Below are 7163 nucleotides of genomic sequence, written 5' to 3'. Positions count from 1 at the left end.
CATTGTACAAGTTGTTTTTATTAAATGTGACGCAAAAGGTAAACTTTTTAAAATTGAAATTTAGTATACATTATCTGAAAGCTGAATAAATACTTTTTTTTTCAGTGATGTATGGTTTGTTAGGATAGGACACTATTTGGCTAACATAGGGGAAGATACTATTTGGCTAAGATGGGGAAGTTGTGGCCTAGTGGTTAGAGTTTGACTCCTAACCCTAGGGTTGTGGGTTCAAATCTTGGGCTGGCAATACCACGACTTGGTGCCCTTGAGCAAGGCACCAAATCCCCAGCTGCGCCACAGCATAAATAGCTGCCCACTGCTCTGGGTGTGTGTGTGTGTTCACTGCTCTGTGTGTGTGCACTTTGGATGGGTTAAATGCAGAGCACGAATTCTGAGTATGGGTCACCATACTTGGCTGAATGTGACGTCACTTATTATTTTTACAAATATTTGAAAATCTGGAATCTGAATCTAAATATTGAGAAAATCGCCTTTAAAGTTGTCCAAAAGAAGTCTTTAGCATTGCATATTACTAATCAAAAATTAAGTTTTTATATATTTAAGGTAAGACATTTTCAAAACATCTTCATGGAACATGATCTTAACTTTATATCCTGTTATTTTTGGCAGTAAAAAAAAAATCTATAATTTTAACCTATATTGTTTGCTATTGCTACACATATACCCGTGACTTAAGGCTGGTTTTGTGGTCCAGGGTCACAAATCAGTTATGGACTGCAGCTGTAGAAGTTAATTGCAAAATACTTTATGACTTGTCATTATGTGTAGTCCTCATAGTCTGCCTCTGGAAATGTCAGTTGCCATGACAGCCATGACATGTTTTCTGATAGGTTGATACTGCTCTATACCCTCTTCATCGAATTAGATGAGATCTGGACATCAGCAGAATGCAAGCTTAAGTAACATAGCCTTAAATTTTGTAGGTTCAATTAAAACAGGTATTAGACTGCATGATTCCCTTAAGCATTTTCACTCTTAACCACTTGTTGCAGTATGAAGAAATTGTGTCTGTTTTATGATTTGTTTTTATTTAGTTATGATTATTTAGAGAATAATTCTAATATCTTTTGCATGTTAGAATGTCTGAATGAAGATCAAGATGCTCTTTCCAATGATACTCTTCACTTCATAGCCACTCAGAATCAGTTATTCTCCTGCTTTGAACCATATCAGGTAAAATCAAATGGCTCATATAGGTACGAGCTTGGTTAAAAGAGAATACTTGAGTTTGAGAGTATGCTGTTCTCTTAATAGAGGAACCACACTGAACTGTGTAAAGACTGAAAAACCTCATATACAAAAGGTTGAACGAGGTATATGGTAGAATGGAGAAAAACCAAATGCTCTGCATTGATTTAGAAGATGCAGTGAGTTTGCACTAATATACACAAACCCTGTTATTGGATTTAAACACAGTCCTAAGTTATGATAAAATTAAGATTTATGATATGGGATTCTGGGAGAATTGTAAAACAGCACCCTCTATAGTCCTACATCTGTGCAAACTAAAGGCTGGAATACAGGATATGACTTATGTAAAAAATAAATAAATTCCTTGAATTTGCGGATGCATTGACCATAGTTGCCAAAGTCAGAGCTAGTCTTCAAATTTTGGACAGTTTGAGTTGTTATGAGGGGCATAGCTTTTTGGAGCCTTAGAGTATTTATCCAAATGGAGAATATCAAACATATTTTACAAGCTGTTCAGATTTGAAATTTAGCAATGCATCGCTTTGCTCACCAGTGGATCCTCATTAGTGAATGGGTGGCGTCAGATGAGAATCCAAACAGCTTGTAAAAAAAATCACAATAATCTACAAGAAATCCACATGACTCTGTCCATCAGTTAACGTCTTGTGAAGCCAAAGGGTGCATGTCCATAATACATATTAACGCTTCCTCCAGTAAAAAAAAAAAAAAAAGTCTATCCTCAGTTGTCCTCTTACATTAAAATCCAGCAACATATTTGTTTAGAATTGTTTTGGACTTCTTTATTTAATTGAAGTCTTCTTTATTTATTTTTTACTTGTGTTTGATTTGTGCATATTTGTGCATAGAGAATTCATATTTTAGCCAGAAACAATAGTTTGAAATTAAGTAAGTCATAATGTTAGATTGGTTTCTTACAAAAATGCAGCTTTTCACAGGACATTAATTAGTGGGGTCTGAAGTTATGTGGATTACTTGTGGATAATGGTAATGCTTTTATTAGTGGTTTTGACTCATTCTGACAGCACCCATTCACTGCAGAGGATCCATTGGTGATCAAGTGATGGCAATTTTTTTTTTTTTTGGATGAACTATTCTATTAAAAGTGGTGTAGTGTATTCCAGACTTTACAGACGGTAGGAACACCACTTATTGGTTTTATTTCCAGGAAATGTATTAAAATCCATTATAAAATGTACATCTAAAATGCATTTTCCTTTGGATAAAATCATAGAACATCTACTAAACACATTGTTTTTGTTTTGTTTTTGTTGGTACAATGCATTTTAGATTTTTTTTTTTTTTACCACCATTCATCTTAAATGGCTTATATAGCTTCCTCTTAATTGAACTACAGTACTTTTGTTATTTCTTCTGTTTTTGCTAAAGTTTTGTTGGTACAGTGTGAACCAGCCTTAATGGTAGCAGATTATGATAGAACTATCAGAATTGTGGTATCATTACCTTGCTTATTTATCAGATGAATATGACACAGCACCTGTGGAGTACAAACTTTAGCTGCTTTTTGCCTCGGGAGGAGATGGTGCCTGTCATCGCAGTGTCCAGCTTCATGCTCTTCCTCCCCATCATCTTTTACTTAAGCAGCTTCCTGCACTCAGAACAAAAGAAGCGCAAGCTTATACACCGTAAATAACTTGCCTAGCCTTGCAAATTGTGTCTTTAGAAAGTTTAAGGAAAGGGCCAAGGTCTTTAATAGTGTTAATTGTGCATGCTTGATCCTTACTGCTTTAGATTTCATGGTAAATGACTTTCAGACAGTATTTAACCAAGCGGTCTTGAAAACTACTAATTTTAGCATCTGTCAAAACTGACAAAGTGTGTTTTTAATGCTCTAAGCAAGTCTCTGACTTCAATGTTAAACTGTGCATTGATTATTCTGTTGCATCTGTTGCCAGTTTAGTTCAAATCTATTCTCTCATCCTGATCCACAGCCAAAAGAGTCGAGTCTAGCAGAAGCCTAATGAATATCCAAGACAAATTCAGCTGAGTGGAGATGAGGCAAGGAGGGGAAGAGAGGACAGTGATTCTTTGGTTCATCACTCCTTCTAAACCAACAGGCACTTTCAGTATGGACAGGTAGGGTTCACATCTTCTTCTGGACTCCAAGCACATCAAAGAATTTATGATTTCCTATTTAAATCAGATTTTATTTTTTTTATTTTTTTGCACGATTTGTAATTTGCACTTTGAAATATGCCAGTTGCAAGTATTACTGATAATTCTACTGATTTTCTCAGAGGATCAGTGATGATTTCAATAATTACAGTGGATGCTAGTATATTATTATTATATATTGTATAAAGGAAATTTATCTTGTACATTAGAATATTTATGCTGCATTTTTACTGCACTAACAGACCATGGTACATTTTATGTTCTCTGTTTTCCTAGGTGATAACAAATGTACAGTCTCACACACACACACACACACACACACACACACACACACACACACACACACACACAAACATACAGTACATGGCTGTGGTGCCATTTCTGGAAGCACTCCATGTGCATTAGAGAAAGATCTTGTAGCAAATACTTTATTCAGGGTCAAAGGTGTATGCAGTGAGTAGAGGAGAAAAGTAAAGGACGGAAGAGGCAACATGAAGCCTTTTAAGCCGGTCCATGTGCCTGTTTACCTCTTTTTTTGTTTAACAATGGATTTGCCATAGTCTTCTCTCATTGAGTGGTTATAAACTAAACTGTCTAAACTAAAATATATTTAATGAACACACAAATTATTCTGAAAAAGATAGACATGGAATAGGAAAGCTTAATTAATGGTGATGCATCAAAGAGATCTTTCATTTTCTGAACTCAGATGTTGACCATAGCATTAAGTAAAGTATTATTTTTATTCTCTGAATGCAGTAAGGTTTATTCATAGGATATTTGCATACTTCTTAAGTTGCAAAATTGTTTTCAATTCAGAAAGCTTCCTCATACCTTTGTTTTAATTGTACTTGAATCCTAAATTCTTCCTTGTTGCTGTTGACAGGCTTGTTGTTTTCAGGGTTATGTGGACTTTCCATGGATTGCAAAGCACCTGCTTCTCAAGTCATTAGCAGCTAATCTAAATGTAGGATAAAGTTACTTGGCCGATTAATCGTAACAACACATCCGTTAAGCTGCATTGGCTTTTTGGTCTTATGGAGCCAAGCCAATGCCTATCACACTGCCTGTTAAGCGCATTTCACTTGATTTATCCCGTCATATGATCGTACAGGAAGATATGGGGCAAAATAGCCTTTTCATTTGTGGCTCATGAGTTCAATGTCTAACAAGAATGACAGCTTTCATCCCTGCAATGGCAGATCTGTTGGTGAAAGTCATTACTCCTGACCTGACTGCCAAATGCAGAAACCAGGTGAATTTTAAGGCCACGTGTTCATAGAACTGAAGCAAAACATGAAATACCTTTTGAGATGTATGACCCGAGCCTTACTTTACCTGACAAGAACCTTAGAGAGGATGAGGGGGGACTGGTGGGGGGGTGAGATTATCCATCATCACATTTTGCCTTGGTAAAATCGGAGCAGTGACTTTGGACCTTAAGCAGTGAGCCCATTATGAAATATCCCTGAGCCTGAAACTCAGCAAGGTTTGATCCAAACAAACCTTCAAAGTAGCTGCTGCATTGTTTAAATATTGCCATTAGGATTTTGGATGACTTGTTATTATAAATAATTTCTGTGTGTTGATTAATGATTGCTTTGTGCTCTTTTGTAAAAATGTGCATACTAACAAAAGTCTGATTTTATTTTCACATTTTGTAAGGCTGTAATTTTATTACGAATAATAAAGAGATCTCATTCTAAAAGTGTTTCATTTTATTGTATATTTATTTTCCATATGTATTGTTTATTTATTATGTTTTATACAGCATATTTAGCAGTGAGTTCTTACCATGTTTTTTTTTTTAATAATAACCCCTCTGGCTTGTTTCCATGCACCATAATCTACCCAAAGGAGCTTTAATAGGAATTGAATAAGAAAATCATTGTTTATTTATTTATTAATTTATTTAGAAAATGTAATTTTGTAATTTGATTCAATGTCAGTCATTATTTTTAAAATCCTCAATATTGCTTGAATATTGTTTGTAAGGAATAAATATAACATTGAAAGTAGTAGCCTATGTGTAAGTCAGCATAAGTTATTTTGTTTCTTATGTGTTAAAATCAGTACAAGTTAGATAAAATATTGCATGAAACATGAATTTAATCCATCATATAAAATCAAGTATTATGTTGGGGGTTAAGAATCTCAAAGGACAAATAAACAACTGATGTTTTGTTTATGATGACAGAAAAAGTATGCAGTGTTTGTCAACATTGGGACATACTGTTAATGAGATACTGTTAATTTATCACAACTTAGGTTTATCAAATTTGTATTTCTTTCTAGTTCATCCTTTCTTAATTTAGGTATTTTTTGTTTTTATACCTGTAATTTGAGGTTCCTTCATCTACTCTATATAAATCTGCTCTGTAATCAGTCACACATACTTTCTGCATAACCATGGTAGTTATGCAAACTTTTTAAAGCTGTCAATTATCTAAAGTTGAATATGGTGCTTTGTTGAAGAAATATAGCTTTATAATTAGACAATTCTCACTTAAGAGCCAACATGTGTTGCTGAATGAAAGGGGCCATTATGACCTCATAAGGGTCAAAGTCTGAAGATCATGGGATTTTGTTATTATGATTATAGAATCACTTCATCACAGTGGTCACTTAGCACCGCTGATGGCTACAGATCTTTCCATTCCAGCCTCTATTTGCTATTTCTTAAATGTTCAACCTCATTACAAAGGTCGTACAAGAGGTCAGCTGGAGGTGACATTGCATATGCTGATTGTTGTGTCAGAAACCTAAGGTTGTTGACTTCTGTGCCCCGTAGCTTCATTTAATAAGACAACAGGATCACAGTTTGCAAGGCTTACACAGACCCAGGGGGTCTAGCAGAATAAGAGCTTTTGAATAATGGGCCATGGCATAAGGGCAGAAACATCTGACCCTGTTGGGCACCCCTGCCCACTCATCTTTGGGTACAGTGCATGGCCCATCAGCTGGATAAGACGGCTATAATGCCTCTTGAAGACAATAAGGGAGAAGATTTGAGGGAGGCAATACGTGGCCACTGTGGTGCTTCTGTCATCATCAATGATGAACTGCATTCAGGACTATTTCTAAAATTAGTTTGGCATCTGAATAGCTCAGTACAACAAAACAGAAAGCACTGGATAAAATAAATAATGTGCTTTCCTAAAGGCCTATATATTAATGTCCATGATGTTACACATTCAACTCAAGACGCTAATATATTTTACTCTCAAATGTTTTCTAATGGCAATGTTTGTTTAAGCTCTATTTCGTATTCATATTGAACAATTTTACAATTGTATATTATCTTAAACCGTCAGGTAGTAAAGAAAATAGTACAACAAGAACGAGCAACAATAACACAGTAAAATAAATACGTTTCATTTACCTGCACGAATGGTCTAAGATCCAGCATCGCCTTGAAAGAAAAGATTTGATCGCTTGACTCCAATCAGACCAATCAGAATCCAATATTCAGGAGAGCCGCTAAATTAATTGTTTACATGCAAATATTCTACTTTTAGGTATCAAATGGTTAGACTACATGCCAAATGTATTAGAATATTGAAAACCAATATTTCATATTTATGGAATTTACCTTTATTTTATAATTGCTATAACTGAATATCCACTGATAAGATTCTAACTGTAAACGTGAATTGTAAAGAGAACATTTAGTAAATATATACACAAAAGTAAATGTCACAGTCTTAATTTCCATGCAACTTGTTATAGTTGATTTTTATACAGATTTATGGCCTTATAGTGCATAACCTCCATGTAATAATGTGTAAATTAAGATG

General features: G+C 34.8%; 1 long non-coding RNA gene across 1 annotated transcript; it reads left to right on the top strand.

Annotated features, from left to right (window-relative positions):
- The first annotated feature begins 200 nt into the window (after positions 1 to 200).
- LOC127984323 (uncharacterized) lies at positions 201 to 5077 on the top strand. The gene is made up of 2 exons (XR_008160574.1): positions 201 to 1194; positions 3183 to 5077. It is a non-coding gene; the product is annotated as an uncharacterized LOC127984323 (long non-coding RNA).
- Positions 5078 to 7163: the final 2086 nt, after the last annotated feature.

The sequence above is a fragment of the Carassius gibelio genome, chromosome B20, assembly GCF_023724105.1.
Source record: "Carassius gibelio isolate Cgi1373 ecotype wild population from Czech Republic chromosome B20, carGib1.2-hapl.c, whole genome shotgun sequence".
Classification (NCBI taxonomy): domain Eukaryota; kingdom Metazoa; phylum Chordata; class Actinopteri; order Cypriniformes; family Cyprinidae; genus Carassius; species Carassius gibelio.
The sequence above is the reverse complement of the archived record's forward strand: the minus strand, read 5'-3'. Positions and strand labels throughout refer to the sequence as shown.